The following is a 24,232-nucleotide window of genomic DNA, read 5'->3' as shown; positions in this document are numbered from 1 at the left end:
GTGACTTTTGTTTCTCTGGGGAAAGGCCATGGTTTATGTCCAGGGCCTGGTGGCCTAGAGTGGCTGGCTGCCTGCTGAAATTCCTCATGGATCAGGCTGCCTCCCACATGAAATGTGCCCCCACAGGCAACTGTGGCTGGTTTGACAGTGCCAAGTGCCTCCTGCAAACTGGCATCAGGAACCTGGCCTGGTGACTTTTCTTTCTCTGGGGAAAGGCCATGGTTCATGTCCAGGACCTGGTGGCCCGTAGTGGCCGGCCACCTGCTGAAATTCCTCAGGGATCAGGATACCTCCCAGACCGAAAGTACTGCCACAGGCAACTGTGGTTGGTTTGACAGTGCCAAGTGCCTCCTGCAAACTGACATCAGGAACCTGGCCTGGTGACTTTTGTTTCTCTGGGGAAAGGCCATGATTAATGTCCAGGGCAAGGTGGCCCGGAGTGGCCGGCTGCCTGCTGAAATTCTGCATGGATCAGTATACCTCCCAGATGAAAAGTGTCCCCACAGGCAACTGTGTCTGGTTTGACAGTGCCAAGTGCCTCCTGCAAACTGACATCAGGAACCTGGCCTGGTGACTTTTGTTTCTCTGGGGAAAGGCCATGGTTCGTGTCCAGTGCCCGGTGACCTGGAGTGGCCGGCTGCCTGCTGAAATTCCGCACGGTTGAGGATACCTCCCAGATGCAAGGTGCCCCCACAGGCAACTGCGTCTGGTTTGACAGTGCCAAGTGCCTCCTGCAAACTGACATCAGGAACCTGGCCTGGTGAGTTTTGTTTCTCTGGGGAAATGCCATCATTCTTGTTCGAGGCCTGCAGGCCCGGATTGGCTGGCTGCCTGCTGAAATTCCGCATGGATCAGTATACCTCCCTGATGAAAAGTGTCCCCACAGGCAACTGTGGCTGGTTTGACAGTGCCAAGTGCCTCCTGCAAACAGACATCAGGAACCTGGCCTGGTGACTTTTGTTTCTCTGGGGAAAGGCCATGGTTCATGTCCAGGGCCTGGTGGCCCGGAGTTGTCCCCTGCCTGCTGATATTCCGCACGGATCAGGATACCTCCAAGACCGAAAGTACCACCACAGGCAACTGTGGCTGGTTTGACAGTGCCAAGTGCCTCCTGCAAACTGACATCAGGAACCTGGCCTGGTGACTTTTGTTTCTCAGGGGATAGGCCACCGTTCATATGAAGGACTGGCTGGCCCGGAGTGCCCGGCTGCCTGCTGAAATTCCGAACGGATCAGAATACCGCCTAGATGCAAGGTGCCGCCACTGGCAACTGTGGCTGGTTTGACAGTGCCAAGTGCCACCTGCAAACTGATATCGGGAACCTGGCCTGGTGACGTTTGTTTCTCTGGGGAAAAGGCCATCATTCTTGTTCGAGGCCTGCAGGCCCGGATTGGCTGGCTGCCTGCTAAAATTCCGCACAGTTGAGGATACCTCCCAGATGCAAGGTGCTCATACAGGCAACTGTGGATGGTTTGACAGTGCCAAATGGCTCCTGCAAACTGACATCAGGAACCTGGCCTGGTGACTTTTGTTTCTATGGGGAAAGGCCATGGTTCATGTCCAGGGCCTGGCGACCCGGAGTGGCCGGCTGCCTGCTGAAATTCCGCACGGTTGAGGATGCCTCCCTGACAGAAGGTACCACCACAGGCAACTGTGGCTGGTTTGACAGTGCCAAGTGCCTCCTGCAAACTGACATCAGGAACCTGGCCTGGTGACTTTTGTTTCTCAGGGGATAGGCCACCGTTCATATCCAGGACTGGGTGGCCCGGAGTGGCCGGCTGCCTGCTGAAATTCCGAACGGATCCGGGTACCGCCGAGATGCAAGGTGCCCCCACAGGTAACAGTGGCTGGTTTGACAGTGCCAAGTATCTCCTGCAAACTGATATCGGGAACCTGGCCTGGTGACTTTTGTTTCTCTGGGGAAAGGCCATCATTCTTGTTCGAGGCCTGCAGGCCCGGATTGGCCGGCTGCCTGCTGAAATTCCGCACGGTTGAGGATACCACCCAGATGCAAGGTGCCCCCACAGGCAATGTGGCTGGTTTGACAGTGCCAAGTGCCTCCTGCAAACTGACATCGGGAACCTGGCCTGCTGACTTTTGTTACTCTGGGGAACGGCCATCGTTCATGTCCATGGCCTGGCGGCCCGGAGTGGCCGGCTGCCTGCTGAAATTCCTCATGGATCAGGCTGCCTCCCACATGATAGGTGCTCGCACAGGCAACAGCGGCTGGTTTGACAGTGCCAAGTTCCTCCTGCAAACTGACATCAGGAACCTGGCCTGGTGACTTTTGTTTCTCTGGGGAAAGGCCATGGTTCATGTCCAGGACCTGGTGGCCCGTAGTGGCCGGCCACCTGCTGAAATTCCTCATGGACCAGGATATCTACCAGACCGAAAGTACCGCCACAGGCACCTGTGGCTGGTTTGACAGTGCCAAGTGCCTCCTGCAAACTGACATCAGGAACCTGGCCTAGTGACTTTTGTTTCTCTGGGGAAAGGCCAGGATTCATGTCCTGGGCAAGGTGGCACGGAGTGGCCGGCTGCCTGCTGAAATTCTGCATGGATCAGTATACCTCCCAGATGAAATGTGTCCCCACAGGCAACTGTGGCTGGTTTGACAGTGCCAAGTGCCTCCTGCAAACTGATATCAGGAACCTGGCCTGGTGACTTTTGTTTCTCTGGGGAAAGGCCACGCTTCCTATCCAGGACTCGGCGGCCCGTAGTGTCCGGATGCCTGCTGAAATTCCGAACGGATTAGAATACCGCCTAGTTAAAATGCGCCGCCACAGGCAAGACTGGCTGTTTTGACAGTGCCAAGTGCTTCCTGCAAACTGACATAAGGAACCTGGCCTGGTGACTTTTATTTCTCAGGGGATAGGCCACCTTTCATATCCAGGACTGGGTGGCCCGGATTGGCCGGCTGCCTTCTGCAATTCCGCATGGATCAGTATACCTCCCTGATGAAAAGTGTCCCCACAGGCAACTGTGACTGGTTTGACACTGCCAAGTGCCTCCTGCAAACTGACATCAGGAACGTGGCCTGGTGACTTTTGTTTCTCTCGGGAAAGGCCATGGTTCGTGTCCAGTGCCCGGTGGCCCGGAGTGGGCGGCTGCCTGCTGAAATTCCGCACGGTTGAGGATGCCTCCCAGATGAAAAGTGCCCCCACAGGCAACTGTGTCTGGTTTGACAGTGCCAAGTGCCTCCTGCAAACTGGCATCAGGAACCTGGCTTGGTGACTTTTCTTTCTCTGGGGAAAGGCCATGGTTCATGTCCAGGACCGGGTGGCCCGGAGTGGCCGGCTGCCTGCTGAAATTCCTCATGGATCAGGATACCGCCGAGATACAAGGTGCTCCCACAGGCAACAGTGGCTGGTTTGACAGTGCCAAGTGCCTCCTGCAAACTGACATCAGGAACCTGGCCTGGTGACTTTTGTTTCTCAGGGGAAAGGCCATGGTTCATGTCCAGGGCCTGGCGGCCCGGAGTGGCCGGCTGCCTGCTGAAATTCCGCACGGTTGAGGATGCCTCCCTGACAGAAGGTACCACCACAGGCAACTGTGGCTGGTTTGACAGTGCCAAGTGCCTCCTGCAAACTGGCATCAGGAACCTGGCCTGGTGACTTTTGTTTCTCTGGAGAAAGTTTATCGTTCATGTCCGAGGCCCTGTGGCCCGGAGTGGCCGGCTTCCTGTTGAAATTCCGCACGGATCAGGATACCTCCAAGACCGAAAGTACCACCACAGGCAACTGTGGCTGGTTTGACAGTGCCAAGTGCCTCCTGCAAACTGACATCTGGAACCTGGCCTGGTGACTATTGTTTCTCTGGGGACAGGCCACCGTTCATATCCAGGACTGGGTGGCCCGGATTGGCCGGCTGCCTTCTGAAATTCCGAACTGATCCGGATGCCGCCTAGATGCAAGGTGCTCCCATAGGCAACAGTGGCTGGTTTGACAGTGCCAAGTATCTCCTGCAAACTGATATCGGGAACCTGGCCTGGTGACTTTTGTTTCTCTGGGGAAAGGCCATCATTCTTGTTCGAGGCCTGCAGGCCCGGATTGGCCGGCTGCCTGCTGAAATTCCGCACGGTTGAGGATGCCACCCAGATGCAAGGTGCTCCCACAGGCAACTGTGTCTGGTTTGACAGGGCCAAGTGCCTCCTGCAAACTGACATCAGGAACGTGGACTGGTGACTTTTGTTTCTCTGTTGAAAGGCCATGGTCCGTGTCCAGTGCCCGGTGGCCTGGAGTGGCCGGCTGCCTGCTGAAATTCCGCACGGTTGAGGATGCCTCCCAGATGAAAAGTGCCCCCACAGGCAACTGTGGCTGGTTTGACAGTGCCAAGTGCCTCCTGCAAACTGGCAGCAGGAACGTGGCCTAGTGACTTTTATTTCTCTGGGGAACGGCCACCGTTCATGTCCAGGACTGGGTGGCCCGTAGTGGCCGGCTGCCTGCTGAAATTCTGCATGGATCAGGATACAGCCGAGATGCAAGGTACTCCCACAGGCAACTGGGGCTGGTTTGACAGTGCCAAGTGCCACCTGCAAACTCATATCGGGAACCTGGCCTGGTGACTTTTGTTTCTGTTTGGAAAGGCCATTGTACGTTTCCAGGGCCTGGTGGCCGGGATTGGACGGCTGCCTGCTGAAATTCCGAACTGATCCGGATGCCGCCTAGATGCAAGGTGCTCCCACAGGCAACAGTGGCTGGTTTGACAGTGCCAAGTATCTCCTGCAAACTGATATCGGGAACCTGGCCTGGTGACTTTTGTTTCTCTGGGGAATAGCCATCATTCTTGTTCGAGGCCTGCAGCCCCGGATTGGCTGGCTGCCTGCTGAAATTCCGCACGGCTGAGGATACCACCCAGATGCAAGGTGCTCCCACAGGCAACTGTGTCTGGTTTGACAGGGCCAAGTGCCTCCTGCAAACTGACATCAGGAACCTGGCCTGGTGAGTTTTGTTTCTCTGGGGAAAGGCCATCGTTCATGTCCAGGGCCTGGGGGCCCGGAGTGGCCGGCTGCCTGCTGAAATTCCTCAGGGATCAGGATACCTCCCAGACCGAAAGTACCCCCACAGGCAACTGTGCTTGGTTTGACAGTGCCAAGTGCCTCCTGCAAACTGACATCAGGAACCTGGCCTGGTGACTTTTGTTTCTCAGGGGAAAGGCCAGGATTCATGTCCAGGGCAAGGTGGCCCGGAGTGGCCGGCTGCCTGATGAAATTACGCATGGATCAGTATACCTCCCAGATGAAATATGTCCCCACAGGAACCTGCGGCTGGTTTGACAGTGCCAAGTGCCTCCTGCAAACTGACATCAGGAACCTGGCCTAGTGACTTTTGATTCTCTGGGGAAAGGCCATGTTTCATGTCCAGGACCTGGTGGCCCGTACTGGCCGGCTGCCTGCTGAAATTCCTCAGGGATCAGGATACCTCCCAGACTGAAAATAACTCCACAGGCAACTGTGGTTGGTTTGACAGTGCCAAGTGCCTCCTGCAAACTGACATCAGGAAGCTGGCCTGGTGACTTTTGTTTCTCAGGGGAAAGGCCACCCTTCCTATCCAGGACTGGGTGGCCCGTAGTGGCCGGCTGCCTACTGAAATTCCGAACGGATCAGTATACCGCCTAGTTGCAAGGTGCCGCCACTGGCAAGAGTGGCTGGTTTGACAGTGCCAAGTGCCTCCTGCAAACTGATATCAGGAACCTGGCCTGGTGAGTTTTGTTTCTCTGGGGAAAGGCCATCGTTCCTCTCCAGGGCCCGCTGGCCCGGAGTGGCCGGCTGCCTGCTGAAATTCCGCACGGTTGAGGATACCTCCCAGATGCAAGGTGCTCCCACAGGCAACTGTGGCTGGTTTGACAGTGCCAAGTGCCTCCTGCAAACTGACATCAGGAACGTGGCCTGGTGACTTTTCTTTCTCTGTTGAAAGGCCATGGTTCGTGTCCAGTGCCCGGTGGCCCAGAGTGGCCGGCTGCCTGCTTAAATTCCGCACGGTTGAGGATGCCTCCCAGATGAAAAGTGCCCCCAGAGGCAACTGTGGCTGCTTTGACAGTGCCAAGTGCCTCCTGCAAACTGGCAGCAGGAACCTGGCCTGGTGACTTTTATTTCTCTGGGGAACGGCCATGGTTCATGTCCAGGACTGGGTGGCCCGTAGTGGCCGGCTGCCTCCTGAAATTCTGCATGGATCAGGATACCGCCGAAACGCAAGGTGCTCCCACAGGCAACAGTGGCTGGTTTGACAGTGCCAAGTGCCACCTGCAAACTCATATCGGGAACCTGGCCTGGTGACTTTTGTTTCTCAGGGGAAAGGCCATGGTTCATGTCCAGGGCCTGGCGGCCCGGAGTTGCCCCCTGCCTGCTGAAATTCTGCACAGATCAGGATACCTCCCAGACCGAAAGTACCACCACAGGCAACTGTGTCTGGTTTGACAGTGCCAAGTGCCTCCTGCAAACTGACATCAGGAAGCTGGCCTGGTGACTTTTGTTTCTCTGGGGATAGGCCACCGTTCATATCCAGGACCGGGTGGCCCGGAGTGTCCGGCTGCCTGCTGAAATTCCGAACGGATCAGAATACCGCCAAGATGCTAGGTGCCGCCACAGGCAACTGTGTCTGGTTTGACAGTGCCAAGTGCCTCCTGCAAACTGACATCAGGAACCTGGCCTGGTGACTTTTGTTTCTCTTTGGAAAGGCCATTGTACGTGTCCAGGGCCTGGTGGCCCGGATTGGATGGCTGCCTGCTGAAATTCCGCACAGTTGAGGATACCGCCTAGATGCAAGGTGCTCCCACAGGCAACAGTGGCTGGTTTGACAGTGCCAAGTGCCACCTGCAAACTGATATCGGGAACGTGGCCTGGTGACTTTTGTTTCTCTGGGGAAAGGCCATCATTCTTGTTCGAGGCCTGCAGGCCCGGAGTGGCCGGCTGCCTGCTGAAATTCCGCACGGTTGAGGATGCCTCCCTGACAGAAGGTACCACCACAGGCAACTGTGGCTGGTTTGACAGTGCCAAGTGCCTCCTGCAAACTGACATCAGGAACCTGGCCTGGTGACTTTTGTTTCTCTGGAGAAAGTTCATCGTTCATGTCCGAGGCCCTGTGGCCCGGAGTGGCCGGCTTCCTTTTGAAATTCCGCACGGATCAGGATACCTCCCAGACCGAAAGTACCATCGCAGGCAACTGTGGCTGGTTTGACAGTGCCAAGTGCCTCCTGCAAACTGACATCTGGAACCTGGCCTGGTGACTATTGTTTCTCTGGGGAAAGGCCACCGTTCATATCCAGGACTGGGTGGCCCGGAGTGGCCGGCTGCCTTCTGAAATTCCGAACAGATCCGGATGCCGCCTAGATGCAAGGTGCTCCCACAGGCAACAGTGGCTGGTTTGACAGTGCCAAGTATCTCCTGCAAACTGATATCGGGAACCTGGCCTGGTGACTTTTGTTTCTCTGGGGAAAGGCCATCATTCTTGTTCGAGGCCTGCAGGCCCGGATTGGCTGGCTGCCTGCTGAAATTCCGCACGGCTGAGGATACCACCCAGATGCAAGGTGCTCCCACAGGCAACTGTGTCTGGTTTGACAGGGCCAAGTGCCTCCTGCAAACTGACATCAGGAACCTGGCCTGGTGAGTTTTGTTTCTCTGGGGAAAGGCCATCGTTCATGTCCAGGGCCTGGTGGCCCGTACTGGCCGGCTGCCTGCTGAAATTCCTCAGGGATCAGGATACCTCCCAGACCGAAAGTACCCCCACAGGCAGCTGTGGTTGGTTTGACAGTGCCAAGTGCCTCCTGCAAACTGACATGAGGAACCTGGCCTGGTGACTTTTCTTTCTCTGGGGAAAGGCCATGATTAATGTCCAGGGCAAGGTGGCCCGGAGTGGCCGGCTGCCTGCTGAAATTCCGCATGGATCAGTATACCTCCCAGATGAAATGTGTCCCCACAGGCAACTGTGGCTGGTTTGACAGTGCCAAGTGCCTCCTGCAAACTGACATCAGGAAGCTGGCCTGGTGACTTTTGTTTCTCAGGGGAAAGGCCACCCTTCCTATCCAGGACCTGGAGTGGCCCGTAGTGGCCGGCTGCCTGCTGAAATTCCGAACGGATCAGTATACCGCCTAGTTGCAAGGTGCCGCCACTGGCAAGAGTGGCTGGTTTGACAGTGCCAAGTGCCTCCTGCAAACTGATATCAGGAACCTGGCCTGGTGAGTTTTGTTTCTCTGGGGAAAGGCCATCGTTCCTCTCCAGGGCCCGCTGGCCCGGAGTGGCCGGCTGCCTGCTGAAATTCCGAACGGATCAGAATACCGCCAAAATGCAAGGTGCCGCCACAGGCAACTGTGGCTGGTTTGACAGTGCCAAGTGCCACCTGCAAACTGATATCGGGAACGTGGCCTGGTGACTTTTGTTCCTCTGGGGAAAGGCCATCATTCTTGTTCGAGGCCTGCAGGCCCGGATTGGCCGGCTGCCTGCTGATATTCCGCACGGTAGAGGTTGCCTCCCTGACAGAAGGTACCACCACAGGCAACTGTGTCTGGTTTGACAGTGCCAAGTGCCTCCTGCAAACTGACATCAGGAACCTGGCCTGGTGACTTTTGTTTCTCTGGAGAAAGTTCTTCGTTCATGTCCGAGGCCCTGTGTCCCGGAGTGGCCGGCTTCCTGTTGAAATTCCGCACGGATCAGGATACCTCCCAGACCGAAAGTACCACCACAGGCAACTGTGGCTGGTTTGACAGTGCCAAGTGCCTCCTGCAAACTGACATCTGGAACCTGGCCTGGTGACTTTTGTTTCTCTGGGGAAAGGCCACCCTTCCTATCCAGGACTGGGTGGCCCGGAGTGGCCGGCTGCCTTCTGAAATTCCGAACTGATCCGGATGCCGCCTAGATGCAAGGTGCTCCCACAGGCAACAGTGGCTGGTTTGACAGTGCCAAGTATCTCCTGCAAACTGATATCGGGAACCTGGCCTGGTGACTTTTGTTTCTCTGGGGAAAGGCCATCATTCTTGTTCGAGGCCTGCAGGCCCGGATTGGCTGGCTGCCTGCTGAAATTCCGCACGGCTGAGGATACCACCCAGATGCAAGGTGCTCCCACAGGCAACTGTGTCTGGTTTGACAGGGCCAAGTGCCTCCTGCAAACTGACATCAGGAACCTGGCCTGGTGAGTTTTGTTTCTCTGGGGAAAGGCCATCGTTCATGTCCAGGGCCTGGTGGCCCGTACTGGCCGGCTGCCTGCTGAAATTCCTCAGGGATCAGGATACCTCCCAGACCGAAAGTACCCCCACAGGCAGCTGTGGTTGGTTTGACAGTGCCAAGTGCCTCCTGCAAACTGACATCAGGAACCTGGCCTGGTGACTTTTCTTTCTCTGGGGAAAGGCCAGGATTCATGTCCAGGGCAAGGTGGCCCGGAGTAGCCGGCTGCCTGCTGAAATTCCGCATGGATCAGTATACCTCCCAGATGAAATGTGTCCCCACAGGCAACTGTGGCTGGTTTGACAGTGCCAAGTGCCTCCTGCAAACTGACATCAGGAAGCTGGCCTGGTGACTTTTGTTTCTCAGGGGAAAGGCCACCCTTCCTATCCAGGACTGGGTGGCCCGTAGTGGCCGGCTGCCTGCTGAAATTCCGAACGGATCAGTATACCGCCTAGTTGCAACGTGCCGCCACTGGCAAGAGTGGCTGGTTTGACAGTGCCAAGTGCCTCCCGCAAACTGATATCAGGAACCTGGCCTGGTGAGTTTTGTTTCTCTGGGGAAAGGCCATCGTTCCTCTCCAGGGCCCGCTGGCCCGGAGTGGCCGGCGGCCTGCTGAAATTCCGCACGGTTGAGGATACCTCCCAGATGCAAGGTGCTCCCACAGGCAACTGTGGCTGGTTTGACAGTGCCAAGTGCCTCCTGCAAACTGACATCAGGAACGTGGCCTGGTGACTTTTCTTTCTCTGTTGAAAGGCCATGGTTCGTGTCCAGTGCCCGGTGGCCTGGAGTGGCCGGCTGCCTGCTGAAATTCCGCACGGTTGAGGATGCCTCCCAGATGAAAAGTGCCCCCACAGGCAACTGTGGCTGGTTTGACAGTGCCAAGTGCCTCCTGCAAACTGGCAGCAGGAACCTGGCCTGGTGACTTTTATTTCTCTGGGGAACGGCCACCGTTCATGTCCAGGACTGGGTGGCACGTAGTGGCCGGCTGCCTGCTGAAATTCTGCATGGATCAGGATACCGCCGAGATGCAAGGTGCTCCCACAGGCAACAGTGGCTGGTTTGACAGTGCCAAGTGCCACCTGCAAACTCATATCGGGAACCTGGCCTGGTGACTTTTGTTTCTCAGGGGAAAGGCCATGGTTCATGTCCAGGGCCTGGTGGCCCGGAGTTGCCCACTGCCTGCTGAAATTCTGCACAGATCAGGATACCTCCAAGACCGAAAGTACCACCACAGGCAACTGTGGCTTGTTTGACAGTGCTAAGTGCCACCGGCAAACTGACATCAGGAACGTGGCCTGGTGACTTTTGTTCCTCTCGGGAAAGGCCATGGTTCATTTCCAGGGCCTGGCGGCCCGGAGTTGCCCCCTGACTGCTGAAATTCTGCACAGATCAGGATACCTCCCAGACCGAAAGTACCACCACAGGCAACTGTGGCGGGTTTGACAGTGCCAAGTGCCTCCTGCAAACTGACATCAGGAAGCTGGCCTGGTGACTTTTGTTTCTCAGGGGATAGGCCACCGTTCATATCCAGGACCGGGTGGCCCGGAGTGTCCGGCTGCCTGCTGAAATTCCGAACGGATCAGAATACCGCCAAAATGCAAGGTGCCGCCACAGGCAACTGTGGCTGGTTTGACAGTGCCAAGTGCCACCTGCAAACTGATATCGGGAACGTGGCCTGGTGACTTTTGTTCCTCTGGGGAAAGGCCATCATTCTTGTTCGAGGCCTGCAGGCCCGGATTGGCCGGCTGCCTGCTGAAATTCCGCACGGTAGAGGTTGCCTCCCTGACAGAAGGTACCACCACAGGCAACTGTGTCTGGTTTGACAGTGCCAAGTGCCTCCTGCAAACTGACATCAGGAACCTGGCCTGGTGACTTTTGTTTCTCTGGAGAAAGTTCATCGTTCATGTCCGAGGCCCTGTGGCCCGGAGTGGCCGGCTTCCTGTTGAAATTCCGCACGGATCAGGATACCTCCCAGACCGAAAGTACCACCACAGGCAACTGAGGCTGGTTTGACAGTGCCAAGTGCCTCCTGCAAACTGACATCTGGAACCTGGCCTGGTGACTTTTATTTCTCTGGGGAACGGCCACCGTTCATGTCCAGGACTGGGTGGCCCGGAGTGGCCGGCTGCGTGCTGAAATTCTGCATGGATCAGGATACAGCCGAGATGCAAGGTGCTCCCACAGGCAACAGTGGCTGGTTTGACAGTGCCAAGTATCTCCTGCAAACTGATATCGGGAACCTGGCCTGGTGACTTTTGTTTCTCTGGGGAAAGGCCATCATTCTTGTTCGAGGCCTGCAGGCCCGGATTGGCTGGCTGCCTGCTGAAATTCCGCACGGTTGAGGATACCACCCAGATTCAAGGTGCTCCCACAGGCAACTGTGTCTGGTTTGACAGGGCCAAGTGCCTCCTGCAAACTGACATCAGGAACCTGGCCTGGTGAGTTTTGTTTCTCTGGGGAAAGGCCATCGTTCATGTCCAGGGCCTGGTTGCCCGGAGTGGCCGGCTGACTGCTGAAATTCCTCATGGATCAGGCTGCCTCCCACATGAAAGGTGCCCCCACAGGCAACTGTGGCTGGTTTGACAGTGCCAAGTGCCTCCTGCAAACTGACATCAGGAACCTGGCCTGGTAACTTTTGTTTCTCAGGGGAAAGGCCACCCTTCCTATCCAGGACTGGGTGGCCCGTAGTGGCCAGCTGCCTATTGAAATTCCAAACGGATCAGTATACCGCCTAGTTGCAAGGTGCCGCCACTGGCAAGAGTGGCTGGTTTGACAGTGCCAAGTGCCTCCTGCAAACTGATATCAGGAACCTGGCCTGGTGAGTTTTGTTTCTCTGGGGAAAGGCCATCGTTCCTCTCCAGGGCCCGCTGGCCCGGAGTGGCCGGCGGCCTGCTGAAATTCCGCACGGTTGAGGATACCTCCCAGATGCAATGTGCTCCCACAGGCAACTGTGTCTGGTTTGACAGTGCCAAGTGCCTCCTGCAAACTGACATCAGGAACGTGGCCTGGTGACTTTTCTTTCTCTGTTAAAAGGCCATGGTTCGTGTCCAGTGCCCGGTGGCCCAGAGTGGCCGGCTGCCTGCTGAAATTCCGCACGGTTGAGGATGCCTCCCAGATGAAAAGTGCCCCCACAGGCAACTGTGGCTGCTTTGACAGTGCCAAGTGCCTCCTGCAAACTGGCAGCAGGAACCTGGCCTGGTGACTTTTATTTCTCTGGGGAACGGCCACCGTTCATGTCCAGGACTGGGTGGCCCGTAGTGGCCGGCTGCCTGCTGAAATTCTGCATGGATCAGGATACCGCCGAGATGCAAGGTGCTCCCACAGGCAACAGTGGCTGGTTTGACAGTGCCAAGTGCCTCCTGCAAACTGACATCAGGAAGCTGGCCTGGTGACTTTTGTTTTTCAGGGGATAGGCCACCGTTCATATCCAGGACCGGGTGGCCCGGAGTGTCCGGCTGCCTGCTGAAATTCCGAACGGATCAGAATACCGCCAAGATGCTAGGTGTCGCCACAGGCAACTGTGGCTGGTTTGACAGTGCCAAGTGCCTCCTGCAAACTGACATCAGGAACCTGGCCTGGTGACTTTTGTTTCTCTTTGGAAAGGCCATTGTACGTGTCCAGGGCCTGGTGGCCCGGATTGGATGGCTGCCTGCTGAAATTCCGCACAGTTGAGGATACCGCCTAGATGCAAGGTGCCCCCACAGGCAACAGAGGCTGGTTTGACAGTGCCAAGTGTCTCCTGCAAACTGATATCGGGAACCTGGCCTGGTGACTTTTGTTTCTCTGGGGAAAGGCCATCATTCTTGTTCGAGGCCTGCAGGCCCGGAGTGGCCGGCTGCCTGCTGAAATTCCGCACGGTTGAGGATGCCTCCCTGACAGAAGGTACCACCACAGGCAACTGTGGCTGGTTTGACAGTGCCAAGTGCCTCCTGCAAACTGACATCAGGAACCTGGCCTGGTGACTTTTGTTTCTCTGGAGAAAGTTCATCGTTCATGTCCGAGGCCCTGTGGCCCGGAGTGGCCGGCTTCCTGTTGAAATTCCGCACGGATCAGGATACCTCCCAGACCGAAAGTACCATCGCAGGCAACTGTGGCTGGTTTGACAGTGCCAAGTGCCTCCTGCAAACTGACATCTGGAACCTGGCCTGGTGACTATTGTTTCTCTGGGGAAAGGCCACCGTTCATATCCAGGACTGGGTGGCCCGGAGTGGCCGGCTGCCTTCTGAAATTCCGAACAGATCCGGATGCCGCCTAGATGCAAGGTGCTCCCACAGGCAACAGTGGCTGGTTTGACAGTGCCAAGTATCTCCTGCAAACTGATATCGGGAACCTGGCCTGGTGACTTTTGTTTCTCTGGGGAAAGGCCATCATTCTTGTTCGAGGCCTGCAGGCCCGGATTGGCTGGCTGCCTGCTGAAATTCCGCACGGCTGAGGATACCACCCAGATGCAAGGTGCTCCCACAGGCAACTGTGTCTGGTTTGACAGGGCCAAGTGCCTCCTGCAAACTGACATCAGGAACCTGGCCTGGTGAGTTTTGTTTCTCTGGGGAAAGGCCATCGTTCATGTCCAGGGCCTGGTGGCCCGTACTGGCCGGCTGCCTGCTGAAATTCCTCAGGGATCAGGATACCTCCCAGACCGAAAGTACCCCCACAGGCAGCTGTGGTTGGTTTGACAGTGCCAAGTGCCTCCTGCAAACTGACATGAGGAACCTGGCCTGGTGACTTTTCTTTCTCTGGGGAAAGGCCATGATTAATGTCCAGGGCAAGGTGGCCCGGAGTGGCCGGCTGCCTGCTGAAATTCCGCATGGATCAGTATACCTCCCAGATGAAATGTGTCCCCACAGGCAACTGTGGCTGGTTTGACAGTGCCAAGTGCCTCCTGCAAACTGACATCAGGAAGCTGGCCTGGTGACTTTTGTTTCTCAGGGGAAAGGCCACCCTTCCTATCCAGGACCTGGAGTGGCCCGTAGTGGCCGGCTGCCTGCTGAAATTCCGAACGGATCAGTATACCGCCTAGTTGCAAGGTGCCGCCACTGGCAAGAGTGGCTGGTTTGACAGTGCCAAGTGCCTCCTGCAAACTGATATCAGGAACCTGGCCTGGTGAGTTTTGTTTCTCTGGGGAAAGGCCATCGTTCCTCTCCAGGGCCCGCTGGCCCGGAGTGGCCGGCTGCCTGCTGAAATTCCGAACGGATCAGAATACCGCCAAAATGCAAGGTGCCGCCACAGGCAACTGTGGCTGGTTTGACAGTGCCAAGTGCCACCTGCAAACTGATATCGGGAACGTGGCCTGGTGACTTTTGTTCCTCTGGGGAAAGGCCATCATTCTTGTTCGAGGCCTGCAGGCCCGGATTGGCCGGCTGCCTGCTGATATTCCGCACGGTAGAGGTTGCCTCCCTGACAGAAGGTACCACCACAGGCAACTGTGTCTGGTTTGACAGTGCCAAGTGCCTCCTGCAAACTGACATCAGGAACCTGGCCTGGTGACTTTTGTTTCTCTGGAGAAAGTTCTTCGTTCATGTCCGAGGCCCTGTGTCCCGGAGTGGCCGGCTTCCTGTTGAAATTCCGCACGGATCAGGATACCTCCCAGACCGAAAGTACCACCACAGGCAACTGTGGCTGGTTTGACAGTGCCAAGTGCCTCCTGCAAACTGACATCTGGAACCTGGCCTGGTGACTTTTGTTTCTCTGGGGAAAGGCCACCCTTCCTATCCAGGACTGGGTGGCCCGGAGTGGCCGGCTGCCTTCTGAAATTCCGAACTGATCCGGATGCCGCCTAGATGCAAGGTGCTCCCACAGGCAACAGTGGCTGGTTTGACAGTGCCAAGTATCTCCTGCAAACTGATATCGGGAACCTGGCCTGGTGACTTTTGTTTCTCTGGGGAAAGGCCATCATTCTTGTTCGAGGCCTGCAGGCCCGGAGTGACCTGCTGCCTGCTGAAATTCCGCACGGCTGAGGATACCACCCAGATGCAAGGTGCTCCCACAGGCAACTGTGTCTGGTTTGACAGGGCCAAGTGCCTCCTGCAAACTGACATCAGGAACCTGGCCTGGTGAGTTTTGTTTCTCTGGGGAAAGGCCATCGTTCATGTCCAGGGCCTGGTGGCCCGTACTGGCCGGCTGCCTGCTGAAATTCCTCAGGGATCAGGATACCTCCCAGACCGAAAGTACCCCCACAGGCAGCTGTGGTTGGTTTGACAGTGCCAAGTGCCTCCTGCAAACTGACATCAGGAACCTGGCCTGGTGACTTTTCTTTCTCTGGGGAAAGGCCAGGATTCATGTCCAGGGCAAGGTGGCCCGGAGTAGCCGGCTGCCTGCTGAAATTCCGCATGGATCAGTATACCTCCCAGATGAAATGTGTCCCCACAGGCAACTGTGGTTGGTTTGACAGTGCCAAGTGCCTCCTGCAAACTGACATCAGGAAGCTGGCCTGGTGACTTTTGTTTCTCAGGGGAAAGGCCACCCTTCCTATCCAGGACTGGGTGGCCCGTAGTGGCCGGCTGCCTGCTGAAATTCCGAACGGATCAGTATACCGCCTAGTTGCAACGTGCCGCCACTGGCAAGAGTGGCTGGTTTGACAGTGCCAAGTGCCTCCCGCAAACTGATATCAGGAACCTGGCCTGGTGAGTTTTGTTTCTCTGGGGAAAGGCCATCGTTCCTCTCCAGGGCCCGCTGGCCCGGAGTGGCCGGCGGCCTGCTGAAATTCCGCACGGTTGAGGATACCTCCCAGATGCAAGGTGCTCCCACAGGCAACTGTGGCTGGTTTGACAGTGCCAAGTGCCTCCTGCAAACTGACATCAGGAACGTGGCCTGGTGACTTTTCTTTCTCTGTTGAAAGGCCATGGTTCGTGTCCAGTGCCCGGTGGCCTGGAGTGGCCGGCTGCCTGCTGAAATTCCGCACGGTTGAGGATGCCTCCCAGATGAAAAGTGCCCCCACAGGCAACTGTGGCTGGTTTGACAGTGCCAAGTGCCTCCTGCAAACTGGCAGCAGGAACCTGGCCTGGTGACTTTTATTTCTCTGGGGAACGGCCACCGTTCATGTCCAGGACTGGGTGGCACGTAGTGGCCGGCTGCCTGCTGAAATTCTGCATGGATCAGGATACCGCCGAGATGCAAGGTGCTCCCACAGGCAACAGTGGCTGGTTTGACAGTGCCAAGTGCCACCTGCAAACTCATATCGGGAACCTGGCCTGGTGACTTTTGTTTCTCAGGGGAAAGGCCATGGTTCATGTCCAGGGCCTGGTGGCCCGGAGTTGCCCACTGCCTGCTGAAATTCTGCACAGATCAGGATACCTCCAAGACCGAAAGTACCACCACAGGCAACTGTGGCTTGTTTGACAGTGCTAAGTGCCACCGGCAAACTGACATCAGGAACGTGGCCTGGTGACTTTTGTTCCTCTCGGGAAAGGCCATGGTTCATTTCCAGGGCCTGGCGGCCCGGAGTTGCCCCCTGACTGCTGAAATTCTGCACAGATCAGGATACCTCCCAGACCGAAAGTACCACCACAGGCAACTGTGGCGGGTTTGACAGTGCCAAGTGCCTCCTGCAAACTGACATCAGGAAGCTGGCCTGGTGACTTTTGTTTCTCAGGGGATAGGCCACCGTTCATATCCAGGACCGGGTGGCCCGGAGTGTCCGGCTGCCTGCTGAAATTCCGAACGGATCAGAATACCGCCAAAATGCAAGGTGCCGCCACAGGCAACTGTGGCTGGTTTGACAGTGCCAAGTGCCACCTGCAAACTGATATCGGGAACGTGTCCTGGTGACTTTTGTTTCTCTGGGGAAAGGCCATCATTCTTGTTCGAGGCCTGCAGGCCCGGAGTGGCCGGCTGCCTGCTGAAATTCCGCACGGTTGAGGATGCCTCCCTGACAGAAGGTACCACCACAGGCAACTGTGGCTGGTTTGACAGTGCCAAGTGCCTCCTGCAAACTGACATCAGGAACCTGGCCTGGTGACTTTTGTTTCTCTGGAGAAAGTTCATCGTTCATGTCCGAGGCCCTGTGGCCCGGAGTGGCCGGCTTCCTGTTGAAATTCCGCACGGATCAGGATACCTCCCAGACCGAAAGTACCATCGCAGGCAACTGTGGCTGGTTTGACAGTGCCAAGTGCCTCCTGCAAACTGACATCTGGAACCTGGCCTGGTGACTATTGTTTCTCTGGGGAAAGGCCACCGTTCATATCCAGGACTGGGTGGCCCGGAGTGGCCGGCTGCCTTCTGAAATTCCGAACAGATCCGGATGCCGCCTAGATGCAAGGTGCTCCCACAGGCAACAGTGGCTGGTTTGACAGTGCCAAGTATCTCCTGCAAACTGATATCGGGAACCTGGCCTGGTGACTTTTGTTTCTCTGGGGAAAGGCCATCATTCTTGTTCGAGGCCTGCAGGCCCGGATTGGCTGGCTGCCTGCTGAAATTCCGCACGGCTGAGGATACCACCCAGATGCAAGGTGCTCCCACAGGCAACTGTGTCTGGTTTGACAGGGCCAAGTGCCTCCTGCAAACTGACATCAGGAACCTGGCCTGGTGAGTTTTGTTTCTCTGGGGAAAGGCCATCGTTCATGTCCAGGGCCTGGTGGCCCGTACTGGCCGGCTGCCTGCTGAAATTCCTCAGGGATCAGGATACCTCCCAGACCGAAAGTACCCCCACAGGCAGCTGTGGTTGGTTTGACAGTGCCAAGTGCCTCCTGCAAACTGACATGAGGAACCTGGCCTGGTGACTTTTCTTTCTCTGGGGAAAGGCCATGATTAATGTCCAGGGCAAGGTGGCCCGGAGTGGCCGGCTGCCTGCTGAAATTCCGCATGGATCAGTATACCTCCCAGATGAAATGTGTCCCCACAGGCAACTGTGGCTGGTTTGACAGTGCCAAGTGCCTCCTGCAAACTGACATCAGGAAGCTGGCCTGGTGACTTTTGTTTCTCAGGGGAAAGGCCACCCTTCCTATCCAGGACCTGGAGTGGCCCGTAGTGGCCGGCTGCCTGCTGAAATTCCGAACGGATCAGTATACCGCCTAGTTGCAAGGTGCCGCCACTGGCAAGAGTGGCTGGTTTGACAGTGCCAAGTGCCTCCTGCAAACTGATATCAGGAACCTGGCCTGGTGAGTTTTGTTTCTCTGGGGAAAGGCCATCGTTCCTCTCCAGGGCCCGCTGGCCCGGAGTGGCCGGCTGCCTGCTGAAATTCCGAACGGATCAGAATACCGCCAAAATGCAAGGTGCCGCCACAGGCAACTGTGGCTGGTTTGACAGTGCCAAGTGCCACCTGCAAACTGATATCGGGAACGTGGCCTGGTGACTTTTGTTCCTCTGGGGAAAGGCCATCATTCTTGTTCGAGGCCTGCAGGCCCGGATTGGCCGGCTGCCTGCTGATATTCCGCACGGTAGAGGTTGCCTCCCTGACAGAAGGTACCACCACAGGCAACTGTGTCTGGTTTGACAGTGCCAAGTGCCTCCTGCAAACTGACATCAGGAACCTGGCCTGGTGACTTTTGTTTCTCTGGAGAAAGTTCTTCGTTCATGTCCGAGGCCCTGTGTCCCGGAGTGGCCGGCTTCCTGTTGAAATTCCGCACGGATCAGGATACCTCCCAGACCGAAAGTACCACCACAGGCAACTGTGGCTGGTTTGACAGTGCCAAGTGCCTCCTGCAAACTGACATCTGGAACCTGGCCTGGTGACTTTTGTTTCTCTGGGGAAAGGCCACCCTTCCTATCCAGGACTGGGTGGCCCGGAGTGGCCGGCTGCCTTCTGAAATTCCGAACTGATCCGGATGCCGCCTAGATGCAAGGTGCTCCCACAGGCAACAGTGGCTGGTTTGACAGTGCCAAGTATCTCCTGCAAACTGATATCGGGAACCTGGCCTGGTGACTTTTGTTTCTCTGGGGAAAGGCCATCATTCTTGTTCGAGGCCTGCAGGCCCGGAGTGACCTGCTGCCTGCTGAAATTCCGCACGGCTGAGGATACCACCCAGATGCAAGGTGCTCCCACAGGCAACTGTGTCTGGTTTGACAGGGCCAAGTGCCTCCTGCAAACTGACATCAGGAACCTGGCCTGGTGAGTTTTGTTTCTCTGGGGAAAGGCCATCGTTCATGTCCAGGGCCTGGTGGCCCGTACTGGCCGGCTGCCTGCTGAAATTCCTCAGGGATCAGGATACCTCCCAGACCGAAAGTACCCCCACAGGCAGCTGTGGTTGGTTTGACAGTGCCAAGTGCCTCCTGCAAACTGACATCAGGAACCTGGCCTGGTGACTTTTCTTTCTCTGGGGAAAGGCCAGGATTCATGTCCAGGGCAAGGTGGCCCGGAGTAGCCGGCTGCCTGCTGAAATTCCGCATGGATCAGTATACCTCCCAGATGAAATGTGTCCCCACAGGCAACTGTGGTTGGTTTGACAGTGCCAAGTGCCTCCTGCAAACTGACATCAGGAAGCTGGCCTGGTGACTTTTGTTTCTCAGGGGAAAGGCCACCCTTCCTATCCAGGACTGGGTGGCCCGTAGTGGCCGGCTGCCTGCTGAAATTCCGAACGGATCAGTATACCGCCTAGTTGCAACGTGCCGCCACTGGCAAGAGTGGCTGGTTTGACAGTGCCAAGTGCCTCCCGCAAACTGATATCAGGAACCTGGCCTGGTGAGTTTTGTTTCTCTGGGGAAAGGCCATCGTTCCTCTCCAGGGCCCGCTGGCCCGGAGTGGCCGGCGGCCTGCTGAAATTCCGCACGGTTGAGGATACCTCCCAGATGCAAGGTGCTCCCACAGGCAACTGTGGCTGGTTTGACAGTGCCAAGTGCCTCCTGCAAACTGACATCAGGAACGTGGCCTGGTGACTTTTCTTTCTCTGTTGAAAGGCCATGGTTCGTGTCCAGTGCCCGGTGGCCTGGAGTGGCCGGCTGCCTGCTGAAATTCCGCACGGTTGAGGATGCCTCCCAGATGAAAAGTGCCCCCACAGGCAACTGTGGCTGGTTTGACAGTGCCAAGTGCCTCCTGCAAACTGGCAGCAGGAACCTGGCCTGGTGACTTTTATTTCTCTGGGGAACGGCCACCGTTCATGTCCAGGACTGGGTGGCACGTAGTGGCCGGCTGCCTGCTGAAATTCTGCATGGATCAGGATACCGCCGAGATGCAAGGTGCTCCCACAGGCAACAGTGGCTGGTTTGACAGTGCCAAGTGCCACCTGCAAACTCATATCGGGAACCTGGCCTGGTGACTTTTGTTTCTCAGGGGAAAGGCCATGGTTCATGTCCAGGGCCTGGTGGCCCGGAGTTGCCCACTGCCTGCTGAAATTCTGCACAGATCAGGATACCTCCAAGACCGAAAGTACCACCACAGGCAACTGTGGCTTGTTTGACAGTGCTAAGTGCCACCGGCAAACTGACATCAGGAACGTGGCCTGGTGACTTTTGTTCCTCTCGGGAAAGGCCATGGTTCATTTCCAGGGCCTGGCGGCCCGGAGTTGCCCCCTGACTGCTGAAATTCTGCACAGATCAGGATACCTCCCAGACCGAAAGTACCACCACAGGCAACTGTGGCGGGTTTGACAGTGCCAAGTGCCTCCTGCAAACTGACATCAGGAAGCTGGCCTGGTGACTTTTGTTTCTCAGGGGATAGGCCACCGTTCATATCCAGGACCGGGTGGCCCGGAGTGTCCGGCTGCCTGCTGAAATTCCGAACGGATCAGAATACCGCCAAAATGCAAGGTGCCGCCACAGGCAACTGTGGCTGGTTTGACAGTGCCAAGTGCCACCTGCAAACTGATATCGGGAACGTGGCCTGGTGACTTTTGTTCCTCTGGGGAAAGGCCATCATTCTTGTTCGAGGCCTGCAGGCCCGGATTGGCCGGCTGCCTGCTGAAATTCCGCACGGTAGAGGTTGCCTCCCTGACAGAAGGTACCACCACAGGCAACTGTGTCTGGTTTGACAGTGCCAAGTGCCTCCTGCAAACTGACATCAGGAACCTGGCCTGGTGACTTTTGTTTCTCTGGAGAAAGTTCATCGTTCATGTCCGAGGCCCTGTGGCCCGGAGTGGCCGGCTTCCTGTTGAAATTCCGCACGGATCAGGATACCTCCCAGACCGAAAGTACCACCACAGGCAACTGAGGCTGGTTTGACAGTGCCAAGTGCCTCCTGCAAACTGACATCTGGAACCTGGCCTGGTGACTTTTATTTCTCTGGGGAACGGCCACCGTTCATGTCCAGGACTGGGTGGCCCGGAGTGGCCGGCTGCGTGCTGAAATTCTGCATGGATCAGGATACAGCCGAGATGCAAGGTGCTCCCACAGGCAACAGTGGCTGGTTTGACAGTGCCAAGTATCTCCTGCAAACTGATATCGGGAACCTGGCCTGGTGACTTTTGTTTCTCTGGGGAAAGGCCATCATTCTTGTTCGAGGCCTGCAGGCCCGGATTGGCTGGCTGCCTGCTGAAATTCCGCACGGTTGAGGATACCACCCAGATTCAAGGTGCTCCCACAGGCAACTGTGTCTGGTTTGACAGGGCCAAGTGCCTCCTGCAAACTGACATCAGGAACCTGGCCTGGTGAGTTTTGTTTCTCTGGGGAAAGGCCATCGTTCATGTCCAGGGCCTGGTTGCCCGGAGTGGCCGGCTGACTGCTGAAATTCCTCATGGATCAGGCTGCCTCCCACATGAAAGGTGCCCCCACAGGCAACTGTGGCTGGTTTGACAGTGCCAAGTGCCTCCTGCAAACTGACATCAGGAACCTGGCCTGGTAACTTTTGTTTCTCAGGGGAAAGGCCACCCTTCCTATCCAGGACTGGGTGGCCCGTAGTGGCCAGCTGCCTATTGAAATTCCAAACGGATCAGTATACCGCCTAGTTGCAAGGTGCCGCCACTGGCAAGAGTGGCTGGTTTGACAGTGCCAAGTGCCTCCTGCAAACTGATATCAGGAACCTGGCCTGGTGAGTTTTGTTTCTCTGGGGAAAGGCCATCGTTCCTCTCCAGGGCCCGCTGGCCCGGAGTGGCCGGCGGCCTGCTGAAATTCCGCACGGTTGAGGATACCTCCCAGATGCAATGTGCTCCCACAGGCAACTGTGTCTGGTTTGACAGTGCCAAGTGCCTCCTGCAAACTGACATCAGGAACGTGGCCTGGTGACTTTTCTTTCTCTGTTAAAAGGCCATGGTTCGTGTCCAGTGCCCGGTGGCCCAGAGTGGCCGGCTGCCTGCTGAAATTCCGCACGGTTGAGGATGCCTCCCAGATGAAAAGTGCCCCCACAGGCAACTGTGGCTGCTTTGACAGTGCCAAGTGCCTCCTGCAAACTGGCAGCAGGAACCTGGCCTGGTGACTTTTATTTCTCTGGGGAACGGCCACCGTTCATGTCCAGGACTGGGTGGCCCGTAGTGGCCGGCTGCCTGCTGAAATTCTGCATGGATCAGGATACCGCCGAGATGCAAGGTGCTCCCACAGGCAACAGTGGCTGGTTTGACAGTGCCAAGTGCCTCCTGCAAACTGACATCAGGAAGCTGGCCTGGTGACTTTTGTTTTTCAGGGGATAGGCCACCGTTCATATCCAGGACCGGGTGGCCCGGAGTGTCCGGCTGCCTGCTGAAATTCCGAACGGATCAGAATACCGCCAAGATGCTAGGTGTCGCCACAGGCAACTGTGGCTGGTTTGACAGTGCCAAGTGCCTCCTGCAAACTGACATCAGGAACCTGGCCTGGTGACTTTTGTTTCTCTTTGGAAAGGCCATTGTACGTGTCCAGGGCCTGGTGGCCCGGATTGGATGGCTGCCTGCTGAAATTCCGCACAGTTGAGGATACCGCCTAGATGCAAGGTGCCCCCACAGGCAACAGAGGCTGGTTTGACAGTGCCAAGTGTCTCCTGCAAACTGATATCGGGAACCTGGCCTGGTGACTTTTGTTTCTCTGGGGAAAGGCCATCATTCTTGTTCGAGGCCTGCAGGCCCGGAGTGGCCGGCTGCCTGCTGAAATTCCGCACGGTTGAGGATGCCTCCCTGACAGAAGGTACCACCACAGGCAACTGTGGCTGGTTTGACAGTGCCAAGTGCCTCCTGCAAACTGACATCAGGAACCTGGCCTGGTGACTTTTGTTTCTCTGGAGAAAGTTCATCGTTCATGTCCGAGGCCCTGTGGCCCGGAGTGGCCGGCTTCCTGTTGAAATTCCGCATGGATCAGGATACCTCCCAGACCGAAAGTACCATCACAGGCAACTGTGGCTGGTTTGACAGTGCCAAGTGCCTCCTGTAAACTGACATCTGGAACCTGGCCTGGTGACTATTGTTTCTCTGGGGAAAGGCCACCGTTCATATCCAGGACTGGGTGGCCCGGATTGGCCGGCTGCCTTCTGAAATTCCGAACTGATCCGGATGCCGCCTAGATGCAAGGTGCTCCCACAGGCAACAGTGGCTGGTTTGACAGTGCCAAGTATCTCCTGCAAACTGATATCGGGAACCTGGCCTGGTGACTTTTGTTTCTCTGGGGAAAGGCCATCATTCTTGTTCGAGGTCTGCAGGCCCGGATTGGCTGGCTGCCTGCTGAAATTCCGCACGGCTGAGGATACCACCCAGATGCAAGGTGCTCCCACAGGCAACTGTGTCTGGTTTGACAGGGCCAAGTGCCTCCTGCAAACTGACATCAGGAACCTGGCCTGGTGAGTTTTGTTTCTCTGGGGAAAGGCCATCGTTCATGTCCAGGGCCTGGTGGCCCATACTGGCCGGCTGCCTGCTGAAATTCCTCAGGGATCAGGATACCTCCCAGACCGAAAGTACCCCCACAGGCAACTGTGGTTGGTTTGACAGTGCCAAGTGCCTCCTGCAAACTGACATGAGAAACCTGGCCTGGTGACTTTTCTTTCTCTGGGGAAAGGCCAGGATTCATGTCCAGGGCAAGGTGGCCCGGAGTGGCCGGCGGCCTGCTGAAATTCCGCACGTTTGAGGATACCTCCCAGATGCAAGGTGCTCCCATAGGCAACTGTGGCTGGTTTGACAGTGCCAAGTGCCTCCTGCAAACTGACATCAGGAACGTGGCCTGGTGACTTTTCTTTCTCTGTTGAAAGGCCATGGTTCGTGTCCAGTGCCCGGTGGCCTGGAGTGGCCGGCTGCCTGCTGAAATTCCGTACGGTTGAGG

The sequence above is a fragment of the Passer domesticus genome, chromosome 8 (genome assembly GCF_036417665.1).
Source record: "Passer domesticus isolate bPasDom1 chromosome 8, bPasDom1.hap1, whole genome shotgun sequence".
Taxonomy (NCBI): domain Eukaryota; kingdom Metazoa; phylum Chordata; class Aves; order Passeriformes; family Passeridae; genus Passer; species Passer domesticus.
Note: the sequence above shows the minus strand (reverse complement) of the source record.